The 17,845-nt window shown below is 36.9% G+C and overlaps 1 protein-coding gene across 12 annotated transcripts in view; it reads right to left on the bottom strand.

Moving 5' to 3' along the window:
- The window catches only part of SOX6 (SRY-box transcription factor 6), a 375,778-nt gene that overhangs the window by 250,991 nt on the left and 106,942 nt on the right, over nt 1–17,845 (bottom strand). For 3 of the 12 annotated variants that reach the window (XM_013298246.3, XM_055814307.1, XM_027784952.2), the window contains exon 1: nt 16,012–16,518. The exons of 3 other annotated variants lie outside the window; for them this stretch is intronic. The gene's annotated coding sequence lies outside the window, so the exon portion shown is untranslated. Of the gene's footprint in view, nt 1–15,836; nt 15,906–16,011; nt 16,520–17,845 lie in introns of those variants that run through there. 6 more of the 12 variants (XM_055814315.1, XM_055814316.1, XM_055814306.1 and 3 more) reach the window with 4 other exon arrangements.

Raw genomic sequence — 17,845 nt, 5'->3', positions numbered from 1 at the left:
AACCCATCTTGCTGCTGCTGTTACCTCAGTCCATGTTACTCTACCAGCCCATCTCTAGCAACTGCCTGGTTCACAGACCCAGAGTATAACCAATAAGCTTACCAGCGTGGCATCAGAAGTAAATGGGGAAAACTAGAGAGGACAGTTTACTTATATAAGTATTAGGTTTAAAAGTCCTGCCTGGAGCAACAGAATTAAATCTTTTATGCTTCCAAAAGAGATGCATTCACAGTAAGGAAATTTTGGAGTAGTCTGGAAGGAAGTGTTAGTTTGAAGTCCTGTCTGTCCTCCAGGTCACGTCTGTCCTTACAGGTCGCAGTGCTGCTGCTATATGTTCCACTGGAATGGTGCCTATAGCATCATTGCTGCCAACCTGCTCCAGAAAGGGCTGCATTTCAGTTGTGCTGAGTAGAGAGGGACTGATCTATGTCCAAATGAAGTAAATGAAGAGATGCCAGCTGACTGTAAAGGTTTTGGGATGTAGCCCATAATACGCAAAGTGTTTTGGTGGCAGAGGGGATTTTCTGTGTATGAGAATGGGATGAGCCAAATTTTCGAAAATAAGAAATATTTTACAATGAAAGCATGGCAGAGCAGGGAAACAAAGGAATTTAGTTTTACTTGCAATTCTGTTCTATACATGTCATTTTAATAAATTGTGGGATATGACAGTTGCTTTACCATAAGTTCATGAGTTCATGAAAAAAAAAGTTCACCCATACATGAGTGTATGAATAAATCAAATGATTAAGTGGGTTTCCACTCCCAGCCTTTCACAGCCTGAAGCAATAAGGACAAAAAGGAACGACAGAAATGGAATTCCCTGCTCCTCTGCATTGTGACATCCGAACGACGGGGGGGCACTGTACAGGGATACGGGAAAGTCCTTCCTCAGCTGGAGGACACGGAGCTGGGAGGGTGCTAAAACATGTGCAGGAAAATAGAGTGAAAAGCTCCTACCCTTTGGGTAGGATGCACTGTCCAGTGATTGCAGGGGCACTGGCACAGGCCCAGAAGGAAGGTATGGACACTGCAGGGCTGACAATCCCGCCATGTTTATTAGTGGTAAGCTCCAGGAAATGTTCCACATAGCCCTCATAGTTTTCTGGCTTCAGACTTAAATGCATACACGCACAGGCTCACACCATCCCTTCTTAAATTTCCTTTGAGGTTTCAGTGTACTGCTATTTTACCCTCAGGAGCTGCTTCTCCCCACAGGCTCTGCTCTACACTCTTTTCTGTCATCCATAATAGCCAGTTGCGTATACTGGGAATACATTTTGTTAGTCCCTTGACGACACATGGCTGTACAGTGAGATGTATAATACTGATGAAGAGGTCTCACTGAAGTTATGACTGATCTAAAAGATAAGGACGTCACTACATACTACCTGCTCCCACAGAAAGTACCATTTCCCAGGTCCAACGGGCTACTTTTCACCTCCTTAGAGGCCTATAGCTGTACTTCTAATAAGATTAACAAAATAAGATCTCAGATATCATGGTATAAAAAGACAACTTGGCTGAGGAAAATGAACAAAATTCCAGAAGGGAGCTTCTTGTATCTCTGGAGAGACAGGAGATAGATCTGTGAACTGAAGCTAACAGCAGTAAGAGAAGTAATCCCCTGTGGAGCTGGATTTATACACACGTGAACACGTGTGTGTGTGTGTAGATGTATAAATCTACATATCTACATGTATATAAGTTTCTTTGTGTGCATATACATTTATTATAGACAAGATTCAAGTCCTAATCTATCCTTGTGGGTTTTTTTCCCTGCACCCTGTTGTCCAGATGTAAGCTGTGAAACTCATCCAAGTTCCTTAGAAAGGGAAGCATCGAGCCAGGCCGTTCAGGCTGAGCTGTTGCAGTTATCACTCCACTGAAAATGAACAACAAATTCAAATAACAGAGACCGTGTCTGATTCTGGATCTTTCTGGGTTTTCTTTCCTAGTTCCCACCCCTACAGCCTCACCTCTCTCCTACCCTTACTTAACATAAAGTTATGATGCCCTTTGCTGTAAAAATGAATGGAATCCCCAGATTATTATTTTAGAGGCTCAACTGATTCTCAGTGTTTTTTATGTGCTTAGCACTTATACAAAGAGGCTTTTTCATGTCTTTCAACAAGTATAGAAATAGGCTTGAAGTCAGTGTTCGTTTTAATAGTTTCAACAGATAGCCACTTTTATTTCCAAAGATTTATTTTTTTCCTAATTGCACTTTTGCATAGCTGCATGCAGTTGCACTACACACCTATCTACAGACCTGGACCTATTGCCAGCAAGTAGAATATTTCCATCCTTTTTTTTAAATAAAAATATATATACCTGCACAATGCTCACTGTACACAACTCTAAATACATGTAAGAGTAGGACTGCTGGAACCTTGCTTCCCCTTCTGCGTGTTATTTATGTCCAGGTAATCTCAGCTGAGAGCTTCCTAGTGCTGTCACTATGGCCAATTTTATATAGGATATTTTTCTTGATACAGATGTGTAGCTATTTGCCTTTTCTTTACTTCCCTGTAAATGCCATATGGACAGAAATCATTGAGTCACCAGATCATACATTTATTTTTATGATATATTATGCTGTTTGATGTCATGTTGACATCTAATTGATGTTGGTTTTGCTTTTTTTTTGTCTTTGTTTTGTTTCTTGGTTTCAATAAAAAGAGAATTTAAAAAAGGCTGTAGAATGATGACTTAAGGCACTGACAGACATGAACATAGCATGCATCTCTTTTATGATGTGCTGCTGAGTAATTGGGTATATTTCTAGCTTTAGATAACATATAGGAGACCTCTGAATTTTTACTGTATAGTGAAGTATTTGTGTAAGCCTAGCCTATAACCTCAAAAGAACTTTTTTCTCTAGCAAGAAGTACATACAGAACATGTTTTCAATAAGGGCTTAACCCATGATTTAAGAGTCAATAAAGAAAGGTTTTCCATAAAGAAATGAGAAAGCAACAATAGAACTAAAATACAACATACTGAAGATTAAATATGTTCCATCAGCACAACAGTGTCTTTGTACAGCAAAGAGCAGAAAGGGATGATTAATAGTAAAATTGTATGTATGTCAAAAGAAAAATAAATGCAATTTAAACAAAGTATACACTTATTAACAGTGAACATCATTTACAGTTATTCAGATGGGAGGAAGGCAAGGATGAAACTAGCAGAGAACGTATTTCACAATGTGAAGCTACATTCATCTTGGTTCAGCGTTCCATCCCCACCTCCACCCCACCCCCCGCCCCCTACAGCTGCAAAATAAAAATACACAAACTCATGCCTAAGTGCCCAGTGACTTCAGCAAAATCGGGATTTCACTCAAAAGTATTTTAAGGTGCAGCTTTACTAGGCAGACCTCCTGGATCACCAGCTGGGAACGGGTGCATGCTTCCCCCCAGGTTCCTGCAGTGCGCACGCTGCGGACACCAGCAGCTCCGACAGCCTTGACACCAGCCAGCCTCTCCTAAAGAGGGGCTGAGGCTGCCAACCTGCTTCTCCCTCCTCCTCCTCCTCCTGCAGGGCTAGTAACAGGTCAATAAATTCCTGGGGCTCTTCCAAGTGGCTTGACCAGGCACTGGCTTTTGGGGCACAGAGAGAGGCAGGGAGGAGGGGAGGTGGCACCAAAAGGTTGGTGAGAAATGATTTCTGCGTGGTAATATACAATGAGAAGATTTTGGGAGCACCCTTCTCTATATTTGCCAGAAATGCTATAAAAATGACCAGATTTAAACTTGATATCTCAAACATTCCAAGTTCTGAGCGAGAAGGACCGACGATGTTATCACTCCCTGCAGAACCACAGGGCTCCACGGAGGTGCCCCAGTCCAGCCTGTTTGTGAAAGCTGGTGATTCGCCTTCCACAAAGAACTACAACTACAACCAAATAGATATTTTAAAAAGGGAAAATAAAAGACAGAAGGAAAAAGGCCATTTCATTCTGCATACAAGAAACACTTCATCGCATAGTTCCATAAACACTGCCCTCAGTGCTCTAATATTTCCAAATAAACCAACACAAAATAAATATAGATTCATAAGAAAGGCAAGAAAGGTAAATTTTAAATGAAGAAGAGAATTTGGAGAAGTTGTAAGTGAAGCAAGAATAAAGTTTAAAACATAAATGTTTGTTCAATATTAATTCTAGAAATTCTTAATATTCCTACTTTGAATACGTAATTACACACAAAATGGGAAAAAGGACAGAAAGAAAACAAGGGTTATAATTCCATCAGTAATTATCTGGAGAAAATGAAAATGTTTTGAGTTTTACTCTCCTGATACATGGTATCAGTAGAAACCAGACGGGGAATTCAAGCCTGTAATTCACAATACGCATGATTTTACTGCACATGAGATATAAATCAAAGACCAAGTGGTAGATCTGAAATATACATCTCAAAACATGCATCCTCAAAGCTCCTAAGCTCCTTCTTAACTACCTCTCTCAGAATCCCAAGCGGTCCCAAAAATATTTTGATTACGGTCTAATCTGCTCTACATGACCTTTGCAGAAATGATTCTTTGCAACTCTGGTAAATTGGGGGTTTTTACCGCTTTTGTTAGATGAATGACTCCTTCCATTTGCAAGGAAGTTCTTGGAATCTCTGCGTTATAGGACTATTATTGCCAGAACTCATTGAGCCCGTGCTGTGTTCACAGATTTAAATCTGAAAGCCAGAAATTATAAAAAAATACCTCATTCGAGATAGCACGCGCAAGCACACAAGTATACACATTATTTCAGTAATGTCCATTATAGCTATAAAAAGAATGACACCAGAAACCTTTAGTAGCATCAGACAAGCTTCAATTCTTAAGTCACCAGCTCACACAATTTCTTTTTCTAAACTCCCCTTGATTTTTTGCATATTAAATCCAGTTGCTATACAAGTTGATGTTAGATGCTCTTAAAGTCACACAGAAATTTACCCATCCAGTTTAAACAATATTATCCTGACATAACATACTATATGGCAGAACAGTGGAACACCATAGAGACCTATGCCTTGCTCAGACAGCTTGCCATTTTGAGACTCCTACAGTTTTTATCCCCAGTCATCAATTGTCTCCAGGATTTTATACTTTTTTGAAAATAGATATTTCTACACCTTCTAACTAATCTTCAAGTCTATGTGTGCTGTAGGACATGGATGCAAACATTTAAATAGAAATGCTCCACTGTAATCATAAAAGACAGCGTGAAAAGCAATCACCAGAAAGATAACAAATAAAAAGAACTGAAAACTCAAATGTGCATTCCCACTACCTGAACCTATAGGTGGAAAACAACACTTCAGCTTTATCGCTACAGCCTATTAATTCTCTTTATTAACGAAAGAATCAGAAGATGTGAGGAAGTCAAGGAAATACCTAAGAAAGAAAGTGGTAAAAGGAGAGAGAGTCCTTTAACTATATTATAGGTAGTGTCAAAAAGTGCAAATTAAGTAACTTCCCCAAAAAAATCTCAGAGGTATACAAATTATTCACAGTATTATTATCACTCTAGCAACATTATAATACATTTGTTTCATTAACAATCCATTCCCTGTAATTCTAAGAACTATGAAGTAAATTTCGATTGTCACACAAATGCACGTCTAAATTACAAACAGTGCCTTCACTAAAAAGTATCCAGGTTTTTATGAAATTTTTGAGGAGGTGATCTGATTTTAAGACTGTCAGACTTTTAAGCAAATGTAGATTGACTTAAAGTAAACATTGCAGGAGGGAGCTCATGCTCCAGGCTTCACCAAGCAATCAGCAAGGCATCTGACACGCTACAGAAAACCTGCAAAATCCAGCAAATAAATCATGTAACACCCATTCAGTATCCTACAAAGCACACAGTGGGGAGCTGACACATTATTAACTGACTGTAATTTTCACAAACTGTAACATACTAAGAGCTTTATGACGTACATGTGGTGAAATATATTTTTATATATTATAAAGGCACATGTTTTTAAAGCACATTAATCAAGATACTTCAATTAAATCAGTGGGTGATGTTTGTTTTCAAGTTAGTGGCATCAAAAAATGTTGATTCTTACAGTAAGCAGATTTGGGAAACACCTCCATCTCATGACTTCACTCTGCCAAAATCACAAGCTTTTGATGATGCTGTAGCAGTATTTATCATGACAAAGGGACCAACTCACGCAACAGAGAAGATAACCTTGGGACAGGTTATTGTCCCAAAGTGGTGCTTCCCTTGAATATGAGCTTTTTATACCAAGTTATATTTTATACAAACTTGCTGCAAACTTCCAATGAAAACAAATCCACAAGGGACAATACAGGTTCCAAGGAAGCCCTAACGCCATCCAGAAGGAAAGAACTGAAGATGATATGACACAGATTTCAGCTTTTGAGCAAAGCATCTTTCCTTTTGCCTTGGTAAAGATTTATACAACTTTACAGATGCAAACCTCACCTGCTTCTTTCAGGGACAGCAAAAAGCAATTCTGCCAATGACAGAACACTAGCTTTTGAAGCCTTACATTGTTCTGCCACACACAGGAATAACTTGAGGTCCCAAAGGTTCCTAGTAGAAAACGGCACTCTGCCAACTCTCATTACTGCCTGCCAACCTGTAGATAATCTTCTTGTACTGTACTTCATCTGATACTTTCACATTTACAACCCTTTACAATACTCAGCAGTTTCTATTTAAATAAAAGTAGACAAGATTGAAAAAAAATAAACCAAAGGTAGAGAATACAGGCTAGATGTGAAAGCTGAGAGCATTTTCCTCTCTATTGTCCATTATTCTTTAATGTACCATTCTCCTTCTGCATGTAGGCCAAAAAAATAAATCCAGTGTAAACACAAAAGGCAAATACCTTTTGAAGGCCAGGCAAATATTTGAAAAGCAAAAAAGAGATTCTGCTTTTATCTCTAGATCACCCTACAATTTAATGGTTAGTGGAGAGGGGTTTCTTTTTTCCTTTCTTTCTTGTTTTTCTTTTTCTCTTTATTTCAGGGAATGTGGCAGGGGCAGGTCCACACTCATAGCTCACAGAATGGTTACCAACCTGTAAACCACAACAATGGGACAACAAAGGTTGGATAACCACACAAGGTTTGCTACAGAGCAGAGAGAAAAATTGACACTATCAAAAAGCTATAAGGCAACAAACCAGTGTATCAAAAATCTTCATCCAATATTATTTGAAAACTGAAAATTATGTGCCTGACCTTGTAATCTGATGTATATAATTTATAAGCAAAGTGCAGATGCCTGTATGGAGCTTAATGGCCTTTATGAGGTTTCTCGAAATTAAAGTAACATCACTCCATGCACTAGAGAGAAGGGGGCCTTCAGCTATGCCAGTAGTATCAAACAGTACCACAGTATAAGAAAAAAGAATAGCTTCAAGCTGAGATGGTAAAGCTGGTAAACCATTACCAGGGAGCCCACAATCACCTAGCAGAAAGAGTAAATGACTACCTATATATGTATATGGAACTGATTTCAAAAAGTTGTTGGGTGAGAATAAAGCCCCTGAAACCCAAACAGAATACAAGCAACGGGTTTTGTCCCTTTATTACTAGTCCATGATCCTCAGGTCACTACTGGACACAAATGTACGAAGCGTTCAGTGGATCAATACAATGGGCCGCAGCTCTCAGGCCACTAGAACATCTTTATCAGTCACACGTGAATCCCAGCAACTCCTCAAGGCAGGTACTATCTGGTCCCTTCATTCAGAGCAGGATCATAACATGTGGTGGTAAATACATATCTGAAAGCTGCATCAAATGTCTCACCTAAGTAAATAAGTCTTTGTCTCCGAATTGTTTATGGTGTAACCTTTCATGAAACAAATGGAAAACAAAAACTCTGTAACCCCATATAATGAGAATCAGTGTTTTCTTAAATTGTATGCAAGAAAAATTTATGAAATTATCTTCTAAGTAAAATAAAGCCAAGCCATCAATGGTAATGTTATTAAAAATATTGATGCATTAAGGTAAGCAACAACTACATAAAAAAAAAAAAAGGAAAAAAAAGCCATATCCTTTAGTTTATTGCTTGCTGAAAGTAGCAAGAAAAGAAGAAGGAAAAAGGAGTAGAATATACTGATCAGAAAAAAAAGAAGAGATTTTAGGGCTCCATAATAAAATATGGTTTACATTTTAGTCTCTGAATATGAAACAGTATTAATTAAGTATATATACCATGAGGTAAAACTTTCACCTTAATTAGTTAGCTGGTGAGGGTGAAATTTGTTACATAAAAGGACAGCATTTGTTAGTTTGCCTCAAAATCAGTTTCTATAAGGTAAATGGTGTAATCAATGGCCAACATGATTCTCACTCAGTTATCCATGCTCTTAGACCTTCTTCTCCTATATAGATAAAATTTCCTGAGAATTAAATGTGTATGTTTAGATTCTTGATTCTGTATTTATGTATCTTATATTCAACAATAGCTGATGTACAATATAACATTCTATAACACTTTTTAATACATGGGTTTTAACCTGTGAATGTTCTCCTAAACACTAATATAAAATTATAGCGTAAGAAATGATTAAATTTCTCTAAATTCCTTTGTGTAATTATGGACTGACAGAGGTTATTTAAGGGCCATCTGCTATAAGACTTTTTAGAAATGCATGAACAAATATATTTAGGCAAAAAGGTCACTTAGAATATAACAAAAAGAAGTGATTTTGGGGTTGATCATGTGTCCATTGACTTCAAGAGTGTAAGACAACATTCTATATATGTTCAAGCTGTAAAGTATGTGTACTTTATTATCTTTTATTTGACAGAAAAGTGATAAACACTCTTTCTAACTAAAGAGGTTTGATTGGCAAAGTAGGATTAATACTATAAAACAGAATTAATACTTGCTTACTCTTGTAGGAAACATTTATAGATAACAGCTATAAAAAAAAATGTATTTTCTAGCATTAAAAAAATAAAAATCTAATTAAGCACCCGAAAGCTATTTTGATTAGGTTCGTTTTCAGTTTTCACAATATAACATCACATTAAAAGATTATGGTATTCCACGGGAGAAGGGAACAGAAACAATGATAAAAGAAATCATGTTCCAGACTACCACGTACATTAGGGGACACGAGCCCTTCATGGTGAGATTTATCAAGACCAGAAGCATGGCACTCCTACAGATATTGCTGGGAAAGTGATTTTCTTATGCCTTTTCCCCCTTGTAGCCCTTGTAAAAAAAAATAAAATCAGTTTGGCAAAGGACACTGGTACGATCTCTAAAATCTCTAAAAGCAACTTTATAAATATATTAGGTAATAAGTAAACATGTACAATGTCCAATTCTCTATCTGCTTAATATTAGAAATCCTGAAAGTGCAAGGTAAAACATCAGGATGGTTACCGGTCCATTGCTGTGCTATAACTGACTCATGAATTTCATAAGCAACACTCCTAACAGTAGCCAGGAAGACTCATAAGCATCCTAATATACTACTGATTTTATCAACTAATTATCAATATTTTTGCTGATAGCGTATTACTCCTCTAAATTCTAGAACATCATCTCTGAAAGTAGATGATAGACAATATATATAAGGAATAGTTTTGCGCCTAATGTTAATGTGAAAATTATATAGGGCATTACTATGCAGACGAACATAAATGACGATTAGACAGATGCATATGTATGTTCACATCCATGTATATGCAATTCTGTGTACATATTTGCATACACAGGAATACATATAAATAACAGACAAAATGAACCTGCATGCCTGTACGTATGTATGTCTGTATATAAACATCCACACATAAATATGTAGATAAAAAGACCTATAATCTGCATATAAATATATGTCGTTTAGACACATGTACATATACATAATATGGAAGGAATTCACTAAGCTAATTGTTACTAATGAGGACTACAATAACTGACACCGTGTATCATATTGCAGGATCAGAGTGTTTGCTCACAAATTTTCTAAAGCATGGTTCACTTCCTCGTCTGGGTCTAAAAACCACACTAAAACTTCATAAAGCGATATATTTTTTAATAACAATAATTTTTTTTTTCTTTCAATTGATTTCTGTGGTTCAGTCTCCCTAGACTTGGTCAGTATCGGCCAACCCATTTTGTATGTTTTTACTAATTTATGAAGAAGTTATTAGACATACAGGCACTTTTTTTTTTAACTAAAACAGTTGCTGCACTGTTGTAGCTGCAGAAGTAAAATCAGATCACCAGTGCTGAATTAAAACTCAACTAAAAATTAGTTGTGTTTCACTAGTACAGATGAAGTAAAGTAAATCATTCTTCTTCCAGATGCCTCCATGCTGTTGAAAGCATGCGGGCAATTTTGTTTCTATGACTTCTATGATCATCTACCACCTAAGGCACGTTGATTGTACCTTTAAAGGCTGATGGTGTAATAGTGCGAAAAACTTGCAGAAAAACAGCTCAATCATTTATTTGCTGGCATTAAGCTTCCATTTTAATTTATTCCCTGAAAACATCAGTTTTAGGAAAATGGGGAAATGATATTTTTCATACAATGCAGAATTTATTATTGATACTAGCAGACAAAGTAGTCATTACTTATTCTTTTCTTTCTTTACTTGCTACAAACAGATAAAAGCAGATAGCAGAAGACAGAGGACACAGTAACTCTGCATTACACGTCACAGCTGTAGGGTGCAGAAGAGAATAACCCTAATGAAGTCCACACACTAACTTCAGAACTGTATCGGTATAGCTCAAAGCAGAATCTGATCCTCCCCCAAACAAAACACTGCTATTACTGATGATTGTTTTAGTTGTCTTTGACATCAATTCCAAAACTTAGCTCTTTCTTTGAAATAGGAAGTCTAGGCAAGTATGCACTGAATGCCTAGGTCTGGATGCTCACAAGCGAGGGAGGCTTACTATTGTCTCTCTTACACCATAGCAGCTTCCTTCCTAATAAGAATTTAACACAAAACAATGTTTCTCTCCTGCAGGGTTTTATTTGGCCTGTATGTTAAGCAACACTCTAGATTACTAATCAGGTTTACCAGACAGTTGTCATGGGGTCACTAGCAGCTACTTTGTTTTCCCTCAAAACTGTGCTCTGTAACGTGATGATAGTGTTAAACAGACTACAACTGATGGGAAAAGTAGAAAGAAGAAAGAATTATCCCCAACATACTAGAAATATTTCTTCCAAAGAAAAAGCAATTTATTGAAAAATCACAGACAAGAAAGATTCAGCATAAACATTAGTAAACCATTTATATTACTTCAATAAATGTTTAAAAGCTTACCCAGGTAAAGTAAGAACCAAGACATTTGTGAGTTAGCTCATATTTTTCATGCAAAAATTGGGATGTATGCTTATAAATATGGCTTTTTTAAAATCCAAGTTAACAGGGAAGTAGAACAAATGTCTTTAAATTGGAATTAAACAAGTATGCTCATGATAAAAACTCTGTTTTGGAAAAAAAATATTAACATAAACAGTTAGGATTTGCCTGCTGCAATTCTCAATGAGGTTTAAATAGGTGATTCGCCCACTATAAAGTGACAGGAAACTTGCACATGTACGTAAACTACTAGACAGCAGGCAAGCTGTTATATATTGTTTATGTTCTCCATCCCTGTCCAGAAGTAGAAAGGCCACGTGTCACCGAGTAGTGGTGGCACCTGTGCATTGTAGCTGCTGCTGTAGGGCCCAGCTCTGGCCTTCTCCCAGCGCAGCGGAGCTCTGCTCTGACCCCCTGAAGCAGAAGAGCCCTGACAAATCTCTGCTCTGGTCTGAACAGCACCATTTGCCCCCTACACCAAACACCTGCACATCACGACCTCATCAGTCTGGCTAGGAAAACAGACCCATTTGTGGGACAACAGTCAGTCTACCGTCCTTTGGCTCTCACAGACTTGGGGGAACACAGGGCAAATCTGCTGTGGGTTTTGCTTGGGTGGTTTTGGGTGTTTTTTTACTAAAATTAAAACATTTGGTCTAAAGGCTCCAGAATAATTACTAACTGCACAAATACTGATTTGTATTATCTTTGGAAGCAATACCAACAGTTTCTCCTCTAGCAGCTACAAAAATACAACCAAAGCCTGTGTAGTAAAGACAGTCAGGGGATTACGGTTTACAGTTCCGTGGATGCTATGCACTATCATCCACTACTACCACAGAACCATACTCAGATGGTGAAATATGACACATTGGATTGCTCCAGGATTTAGTAGCTGAAAATAAAGTGTCTTCAAGAAATCAACTGCTTCATGAGTATGTCTTTTAAAAAAAACCTATTGGAATATGCTGGATGTAATAAGGAACACATGTAACTCCTACTTTTGATGAGGAAAAAAGAGAGGGAAAAAAATGTTTTCCTCTAGCAGCACATGATTCAATTAACTCTTCAAGCCCTTCTCTCTTTGCAGCTGTTAGAAATATATTTTCCCTAAGACAGTAAAAATGCTAGTCCCAAGGGCAAAATGAAGGCTTACAAGATTTCTCTCTACATTATCAGACATGGATCAAATGCTAATAAACACCTACGTACCTAAGTGGCGTTTTTGAAAAACACAGAACACTTAGTAGCTTGCGCTGAAACCAAGACCCACAGGACACTAGGCCTGTTTTATTCAGGTGTTTAGCCTAGGTAGGTTAATTTTTTTTCAGTTCTAAAATTTTGAATTATTTTTTTTCATTCTAGAAGGAGAGTTCTAATGTTTCTATATTCTCTCTTTAAATATCTTAATAGACGCCTACTTGCAAAGTCACAAGTTCACCCTGGATTTCTCTTTTTTTTAATGTCACAACCTTGTAATTTTACATACAACCACTCTAAGCTGCTGATGCTTCTGAAGGGCACTGTAAAAGCTGGAGTTGTTCAGGAGGTTTTTTGGTAACGTAACAGCCCGAAGCATGGCTAAGTACCAGCTGCACCATATTTATCTACTTGTTTATGAAAGAGTTTCCCCCTCATTGTGTGGATAACTGACCTTAGCCATGGCTAATAAGACATAAGCTTCCTTGAACTGTGCAGCTTTACGCTGAATCTTATAAAATACTTCAGTGTTATCCATATAGCCTCACTGAGCTCCTAATGAACTGAAACACATTCTCTCTCCAGTACTGTCATCATAGACAAGGTGTGGTCCAAGGAACAAAAAAAAACCTTGCCCAACCTTTCCTCTGGCCATCTGCTTCTGTAGACAAGCTTCTTGCTGGGTATCACCAGGTTTTTATAAAGCAGAGAATCAAGTAACATATAGATACTTATGCTCCACCGTACCCATCATCTCATCTTACTGTCCCAACCATGTAGTGACAAGAATGGCTTGCTTGCTGCAGGCTAATTTCTTCAGCAGCCTCCCCTAAATTGCAGCTGTGTTTCCAGATGTACATCTAGTTAGTAAGCAGCCTCTGCAAATTCATCACTTCTCTAACCTTAAGCCTTTAAACAGGCTGGGAGCTACACAGTCTGCAGTAAAGGAAATGCAACAATTTTACTTAACACGAAAACCTTGCTCAGTCAAACTAGTTCCACTAAATCAGGTGATGTTCTTATCAATCTATTCCAGACATGTTAAACTTTTTTTTTTTTTTTTTTTTTTTTTTTTTAATACACACATGAGAAGCTACAACCGGCACAAAAGCAAGGATCATGTCAGCTGTCAAGCCATGCTGAACTGACTTGTAGGGAGACTGTTTTTTAGAGGTTACACTGATCTTGAATTTGAAACAACTCACTGGAATGGGCACAAAAAGTTTCTTCTTGATATCTTTTGTTTCCATTTTTAATTTAAGAATGTTACTTTTATCACAGTTGATTTAAATTATAATCATTAAATAACAGCTAATTTACAGCAGCTAACAGCTGGGGGGTAGAGGTTCAATGCAGTTTCTCCTCAGTTACAGGTAGTATTTGAGGATTTAGGATTCTGCCAATAAGCTAATATTTAAAACAATTTTTATAATGGTCATTAAAGTCTGTCAGTTGAACCGGTACAGTGCTAGAGCTCAGATGTCAACTACATATACATACAAAATGTAATAAATCCTGAAATACTGCTTCAAAATCCAACCAATTTGTCTAATTTGTGGGTTAGTACACACATAAGTAATACAATCACCTTAATCATTCTAAATAAGCATACAGTGAGTTTCACTTGGTTGTTTTTTTTTCAAACCAACAGCACTATACTAGTTGTTCCTGATGATGTTCCAAGCAGAACATTCCAAGGAGTCACTCGTGCAGGAAAACAGTTGAGCTAAACTCAAGTTGCCAGCTCTTTTCTAATTTTAAGTTTAGCTTTCCCGTTCTGAATCAAGCATTCTTCTCCAATACTAGTTAAAAGAGCTTATCTAATTTAACTTTCTTTTTTTCCTTAAACATCTGGGAAACTTCATTTCTCTAATCAGTTTTACTTTCCTCCACTAATTACAATCTTGTTTTTTCTATGTATATCATTTCCTGTGTGATAATTTTTTCATCATTGGTTTTCTTGCTCTTTATATATTTCCTAGATGCTGGTGCTCAAATTCAGGCAAAGCAGCTTATTTGTGTTGTCTCCATTCTCCTCAAAATACTCAGATAAAACGTGCCACAATAAGTTATTTGCCTGCCTGTATATCTGAACATATAACATAGCTTCCAAAATGCCACCATTTGTTGCCCTGATAGCTCCATCACCAGCAGACTCTAGGACTTTAATTTACTCTAATGTGATGAGCCACCCTTCAGAAAAACTGTCCACCAGCTGTCTCTCTGCTCGAGTAGGCCGAAGTCACACACACAACAATGAAGCCACTTCCCCATTTCACTTTCCTCACTGCCTGTTCTTCCCTTCTTTCTGTTTCTCGTCTGCCCTAGGCCATATCTTAATCCCATTCTCAAAATCAAAAGGTTTCTTCCTTTCTGTATGGCTCATGCAAGGTAGAACTAAATTGCTACAGGGGCTCACAGCCTTCAGATTTGGATTATTTGCAGTATTTATCTGTATTTTCATTCTTCTATCACCACAATCCCTTTTGTGTAGCTTTCAGACTATTACATACATACGGGCTAAAATCTGGAGGTGGTAAACTCTTTTCTACCAAGACAGATGCTGTAGTAACATCATCTGCATACTGAATTCCATTTTACAAGCAAATCAGGGTTTTTTTAAATGCTACTAATTTAAGCAGCAGCACACAACTTAGGAGAAGTTGTTAAATACCATCTACAGGTTTTCTAATTTCTACAGTATTAGACCATTATTTAAAAGATTTTACACATCTCATATAATAAAGTGAAGCTACATTGAAAAAATAAATGTTCATCACTCCTATTGATTAGTATCAGCAACATAAATATAACAGACAAAACTGAAAGTTTTCCCAAAATGGAGCTTTGAGTCTTTAGCAAATTACCAAAATTATAAGAAGATTATGTTCCAACTGATCTAATGGTTTGGATTGCATTTCTCTGTATAAACACAGTGGTATGTTTACCAAACATATATTTCCTTCTAAGATCATAGATTCTTGAAACCCCAACAAAAAAGGTTTTTTAATGAACACAAACATGTTCACAATAGCAAAACAAACTTGATAAATCATTCATACAGTATGAAAACTGAAGTCTAATAACTCTGAATGAAAGAGATCTGCAATATAAAATTTCCCATAAAACTCCACAATACGTTCAGACAGAACTAAAGATAGACTTACATAATATATTAGATTGCAATTGCAAAGGACCCTTCAGGGTTTGTAATCAGTTCTCACACTTAACCACAAACTAGTAAAGAATAGTTACAATATTTCACATTTACATACACTGCATAGCTTAGAAATATATCTTCTTACCAAAGTTAAAGCACAATTTTCTTTCATTCATTTGAGGAAACTGAAGATCAACATACGCTGTTTCATACGCTGACAGTTTAAGTAAATCAACAAAGATTCTTTCTAAAACTAAACTCTCTCACAACAAAAAACAGAAAGAAAAGACTTTATTCCTTTGAGAAGATGTCTAGCTTACCTGGCTTTGCCATTCCACACCAACAGCCTGAACAATATTATCAGCTCTTCAGGTACTAATTCTTGCTAACTGGAAGGATATTTTCTCTCTTGCTGGATTAATAATCAACTTTCCTGATAGTTCATTTGTAATTCTCTGCTGGTTAACCCTTTGCAGGGCTCCCATTCTGAACTAAGCAGCTTACACTCTTCAGTTCATTTTAATACAAAAATAACAAAACATAGGATAGTGCATACATGACAATTAAATAGCAAGCTAAAGAGAAAAGTTAAGTATAGATTATCTTAAAAAACTAAAAGCTTATAAATACTTGAAAGACGACTTGCTTTCACTCTCTTAAAGACTCTACTTACTAAACCTAAGAGCCATCAACAAACTGAAAGCTGTGAAGTCCAATGGCTCATACGATGTCCCGTGAAGCTACTGCTCAACCTCTCATCTTTGGTGTACGTGTAAATAGGACACATGTCTGCTGAATTCTGAAAATAACGTTTTTTATTATTGAATACTGTGCTGAGAAATTACCACAGTTATCAGTTTGTGCAAGGCTGTCCATCTGTGTTGTCAGAAAGCAAGAGCAAGAGTGGCCAGAAGTAAAAATGAGATAAGAGAGGCCCAGAATAGCTAAAAAGGGGAGTTCAAATAAGGTCAGAACAGTTCAAGATGGGATACCTAACATTTATATACAATTTTATTTTTCAAAGTTAATAGTAGCAAATTACATGCTTTTTCTTGGTTTCATAAGAATTCAATACATTTTAGCAGCTCTGTTGTGAAATGAGTGAAAAGATTAAGGAAAAAATAAAGTGGAAAGGTGTTTAGAGATCTAGTATAGGAGAGTGAAACATTCTGGAAATCCTGACCTAAAGAAACTGGTCTTTGTTTGAGGGATATAAGATGGATCTTGGGGTGTGCCTTGATTATGGACAGAGGGAAGTGACAGTGAGAAAAATAAACTTGTTGCATGGATGACTGAGGCATAATGCTGCAAAAATGGAGAAATCATAAGAAAGGCCTTTTTTTTTTTTTTTTTTTTTTCCCCTTTTTGGAAAACAATGACAGGGGTTTGGATGCTCTAGGAAAAATAATGAGATGACAGATCTATTCACTAACAGAAATGCTTTCCTGGTAAATTGTGCTATAGCTGTTTTATTAAATAATACTGCAGTACTTTTGGGTTTTTTTCTTTAGACAAAGAGACAAGGGACAGAGTCTCCAAAAGTTACGGCATAGCACAGATGAGACTTTATCTATACCCCTTTGTGTAACAGCAGTCCTATAGCAAATCTATTTTTACACAACTGTAGATCTCTACTCTCTGTCTATTGCTCTCTCTCTTCAGTAGCACCTAATACAGTTTGCTGTAAACTTCCTATAATATGTGCTGTAGAATTTATGATAAAATGCTATAAAGTGTTGAAGCAAATTTATTTCATATTTACAGTTAATTTTATTCTGTGTCTGTTTGAAGGAAAACCTTTTAAGAACACCAATAATGTGAGAAAGCTCCAACAACTAAATTTACTGTTAAGTATCACATCAGTGGTACTCCTGGGGGCTCCTCTTCATGGGAAGAAAGCTTAAACAACATTTTCTAACACATTGGATTGCTTCCCAGAGATGCGATGGCCTACAGAGGCAGAGCTGAACAAAGCAAGCTGGAATAGTAAGTCAGTAAACAACCCCTTTCAGAGGATGGTCACAAATAAGTGCAACTTTGTTTCATGAAGGCAAATTATAGTTATCTTTTGTTCTTTAGAAGGTGCATTATCTTTCTCTCCTGTTCCACCTGACTAAACTGGTGGTATCTCTTCTATCACCTGACTGAGTGGTT

Source organism: Falco peregrinus, chromosome 9 (genome assembly GCF_023634155.1).
Source record: "Falco peregrinus isolate bFalPer1 chromosome 9, bFalPer1.pri, whole genome shotgun sequence".
NCBI classification, from domain to species: Eukaryota; Metazoa; Chordata; class Aves; order Falconiformes; family Falconidae; genus Falco; species Falco peregrinus.
The sequence above is the reverse complement of the archived record's forward strand: the minus strand, read 5'-3'. Positions and strand labels throughout refer to the sequence as shown.